The sequence below is a fragment of the Vanessa atalanta genome, chromosome 11, assembly GCF_905147765.1.
Source record: "Vanessa atalanta chromosome 11, ilVanAtal1.2, whole genome shotgun sequence".
NCBI classification, from domain to species: domain Eukaryota; kingdom Metazoa; phylum Arthropoda; class Insecta; order Lepidoptera; family Nymphalidae; genus Vanessa; species Vanessa atalanta.
In genome coordinates this window covers 496,108-500,968 of record NC_061881.1, presented here as the reverse complement: position 1 = coordinate 500,968, position 4,861 = coordinate 496,108, and the positions used below count along the sequence as shown (strand labels likewise).

Here is a 4,861-nt window from a genome sequence, read left to right as displayed (position 1 = left end):
TATTTCAAAACGATTGGCAGACAACAAGGCACCATAACGCCAAAACTTTACAATGAATACCTGTAAACAGACTACTCGTATGCTCCGTAATGTATATTATATTAGTATATTTTTAAAAAGATTATCATTCATGTGCACATGTGCACATATGCACATATGCACACATTCAATCCAAAATCATCTTCTAAAGATCTAATAATTTCTACTCAAACTTCTGAACTCCTGACATAAATTATTAGCAATTACACTGGGCTTACTAATTGCTATATTTTAAACGAAATAAATTAAATATAATTTTCGTTATTAATTCTCATCATCCTCCTGCCCTTATCCCAATTTTACTTGGGGTCGGCGCAGCATGTCTTCTTCTTCCATACTTCTCTGTCAGACGTCATCTCACAAGTAACATTCTTTTTAACCATATCGTCTTTCACACAATCCATCCATCGTTTCTTGGGTCGTCCCCTACCTCTATATCCATCCACATCCATTTCGTTATTAATTCTAAGTACGTTATTTATTTGTAACGTTAAAATAAAAATTACTTATACTATATTATTATTAGACTTATATCTTATTCATCAGCAATGTTTTATGTCTGCATCAAAAACTGTCATCTACTATTTCTTTTGAATGGAAATTTCGTACCTTACACTATTAATTTTGATCGCTTGATATATTTTGTTCTGCTATAGAATAGCCAGAATTGCAAACAAAATTTTCATGACAGAGGCAGAAATTACTCTTACACTAGGAAAGCACAAAACTAATGATATTTCTAAAATAATTTCCCACGCATTTGTAAGATATACATATAAGATAGATATATTTGAATATAATATATAAACAAGCTGATGACTTCGTACGGGTATTCATTTATACAAAGTAAGCCCTTCCATTTCCTCCTGGAGTTGTAACTTTAAACCTCTTTCTTAGTGGTACCTAATAATACGCCGCGAAAGGAGTTACTATGCTAACTATAAGGTCAATCGTACTTATAGTTTCGCCATACCTATAGTATATATACACATATATATAATGACATATATACATTATTATTGATATCAATATATTATGTTGTTAAATATATTAGAGCAATGCGTATACGATTATTTCACGACGGAAGTAAAATGAAAGCAGTTAATTGCTTAAAGTGTCTCTTCCTTGCCTCTAATTACGTAACTGCCTATAGGATTGTTGTCCACCGAACATCCGGTCCATATTCTTAGATAAATTGTCTTTTCCTTCCATGGGCCGTCTAGAATATCGGTTAGAAATTATCAAAGACACCGACACTGAAACTAAATTGCCAAGAGAAATGGTTCCACGAACGTGTCTTCGTCTAAGGCTGAACTATACATTGTACTAAAAACACCATTTGAAACGACACATTTAAAAAGATATCATATAATTCTACTTAACAATCAATATTAAATACATTTAAAAATATTCTACAAAACACAATCTATAATTATATGCCTCATTTTAGGAGGCTCTAAAGTAGCCAATCAGCTCAGTAATTACTTACCTCATATGCAATACGAAGTCAGCTATTGATGACGGTGCCTTTCTTATCAACGGTAGTAATATTAAGAACTATTTTGATCGAAACTTTTTCTATGGATAAATAGAACCAAGCACTATGATGATGGTATACACGTAGCCCTGGATATACTGACCCTCGATCTTCACTCAGGAAGATTATAAGAGAACCATCAAAGGTAACTTGTAGCTGAATCCCCCTCAATGCTCCTAGTCCTCGAAGTGTATAAATATGTAAGGATCAACGGAATAGTTGTATGGAAAAATACTATTTGTTATTTATAAAACTACACTGCAATACATAGCTCAGCTTATTCCTGAATTTAAGAATTATTGACAAAGCAGTATGTTTGATTCTAACAAAAAAAAAACATAAATTAATAAATGTATGATTTAAATCTAAACTAATCTAAATAAATTTAAACTTTATTAAAAACGTGACATGGTATGCAAATCAACGATCTTGTAATATATTATATATCCTAGCTTCCATCTTATCTTTGATAGTTGTATAATTTTCATAAATTTATCATTTATTATAACCAAGAATTTTTGTAAGCCAAAAAGAAAAGTTATATGGCCCATGAGGGGATCGAACCCGCGACCTTCGCGTTATTAGCACGACGCTCTAACCAACTGAGCTAATGGGCCAGATAGAAAGTCGGACGAAAAATTGCACCATGTTTTGTCTATGACTGCTTCGTTGATCTAGTGGTAAGCTTAAATGGCGACAAATTGCGAGGTCCTGGCTTCAAGCCATTAAAAAGTTATCGGATTTTTTGTCGAAATATATTTTCTCAGTGTTCTCTCTAAAGAGGAACATTCTTAAAGGAGTGAACGAAGTCAGTTAGGAGAATTTCATCCTCGAGGACGCTGATGGTTACAAAAAAACTATATATTAGATCAATTCAAATTCATTAACTTCAATTCTTATACATTTAAATAACTTATTTACATAATTCATCTCTACTTATAGTTTTGGAGAGGATTCTCTTTTATCTTTCGGCTATCGATACAAGTGAAGATAGATACGCAATTGTTATTTTATATTTAAGTCTATATATTAAATATTAAAGACATTTTTTCCAGCCCGTCATAGTTACATTGATATCATTCAAAATCAGCGTTCAGTTTTGGAAGCTGAATGGTACACCTTTTTAGGACCCGATTGCTATTAAATCTCTTTTTTTATTTTCTTTTTTGTTCCGTGTGTATTTGTAGATTCAATAAGTTGTATATAATTTGTTTTTTTTTTATTATTTTGCCTTTTTATAAACTTTTCTTTATTTCCATTAATAATTAGTATAATTATTCTTTCATTCATCGATACAATAAATTTTGTTATTCCATGTCGATCGCTGAAATGTTAGGCTGTGTTTTCTTTCTCAAAATGATGTACAAAAGAAGTTTAATTACTGGTTCATATAATTAATTTTTCCAGCTTAAATTCAAATGTTCTCTGACATAGTAATCAGATCTCAAACTGATCACGTTGCTATTTCAAATAAGTCAACAGTAAGACAGAAGGCGCCAATTACATGTACGTTATGATCTCGATTCTATTTCGATCCAACTTCGATTATTCCTTACAAAAATAAACCAAATCGTAACTGGGGATTCTACATATTTATCGGTTACGATACGATCCCGATCCCAAACCCAACTTCGACCCGACCGCAATTGGCTAGTTGTATTAGAAAAGGAAATCTATTCGATTGCGATAAACTGTCAATTTTTTAGAACAATTGGCGCCCTGTTTAAATTCAATAAATTAAATAAAAGTGTTTTATTACAATCTTTACAATCAACGTTAAGTAATAACACTTACGTTGACAACTTATCATATTAAGGTCAAGTGTGAGGGTCACGCTTAATTCATAGCAAAATAACTTCAAAGCAAATAATATTTATTTATCTAGCACGTATCTACTTTTGGATTCAATTCAGATAAATCATATTTATATTATAGACGAATGGAGTTATAACTTTGTTGGATTCACGCAAATCTACTATTCCTATTGGTATGAAACTTCTAGGTTATGATAGTTTTTAGTTTTACATTAATATGTCGACTTATTCAGTGAGAAATTGTTGATCTGGTACTTTCGAAGAGTTGCTATATATTAAAGGTAAAAAAGAAAGTCTTAGACTAGCACGTGAGATTAATGCCTATAAAAAAATGAATAAAAAATGGTACATTTTTCGGTTGTTTACCAAAAATATTCTCAATATTTTTTTTAAACAGCAATTGTTAGTATTGTTGTGTTCCTGTTAGAAGGGCGAGTGAACTAGCGTACATCCAGGCACAAGGGACATAACACCTTAGTGTCCAAGGTGGCGCATTGATGATACGAGGAATGACTATTATTTTTTAAGTCTATGTGTATGGGCACTGGTCACCACTCACCATCAGGTGACCAATGGGTTTACAAGCCCGCTATGTTATCTATAAACGATCCCTATATTTTGACAAAATCCAGAATATTTGAATACAGCACTGCTATTTTATAAGACTTTAGTAGTAGTTCAAAGAAAGTTATCACTTTACCATAAATATGTAAACAGCTTGGGTAATGACGGCCCGCCATGCGCCTGATGTCGAACCGGTTTTAAATTAGTGTGAGGAAATATGTAGAGGGTGAATATGTGCAATTCATGCACACATATCCGTGCACTAAAATATCTCCTGTGAACAAGTCCTCGACATTGGCCTTAAACTTATCTCTTGTCCTTGTCCACGAAAGAATTCGCGGCCAAAGCTAATTACAGTTTAATATTAATTAATAAAAAGGCTGAACGGAGCGATAATGAATTATTTATTAATAATTTTCTTTATTTAAATATGTATGTAAAAAATGTATTTATTAAGGGCTAATTTATCGTTTATAATAGAATATATAATTAGATTGTTTATCACGCTATGACTTTCTCAAATCGTTTAAGAAATAAACGGAATTTCTAGTAGGTCAATGTAAATTGTTAACCTATTTCGATAATTTATGTATTAATAACGTATATTATCATCAACATTGACCTGCCGATTAAATGTACATTTTATCACAAAGTATGAATTTGTCCATTTTGTGATAATTATTAGTTAAATTTGTATAATAACTTCTAGTTGACATAAAAATTACGAATGATATAATTTTAAATATAATGTTTTTATTAAACGTATAACACACTTATTGCCTCCAATGTCGACACCCGGTTCGTTAATTTAGCCCAGAAAATCGGAAATGATATTCAGTCTATCTTTAATTTATACGATTATAGGTTTAAGTCCGCTGTGGATTTTTTTATGATATAGGTGGCAAAC

At 31.5% G+C, this 4,861-nt stretch overlaps 1 non-coding gene across 1 annotated transcript; it reads right to left on the bottom strand.

Moving 5' to 3' along the window:
- Window positions 1-2,119: 2,119 nt before the first annotated feature.
- On the bottom strand, window positions 2,120-2,193 carry Trnai-aau. Its single transcript has one exon. It is a non-coding gene; the product is annotated as a tRNA-Ile (tRNA).
- Window positions 2,194-4,861: the final 2,668 nt, after the last annotated feature.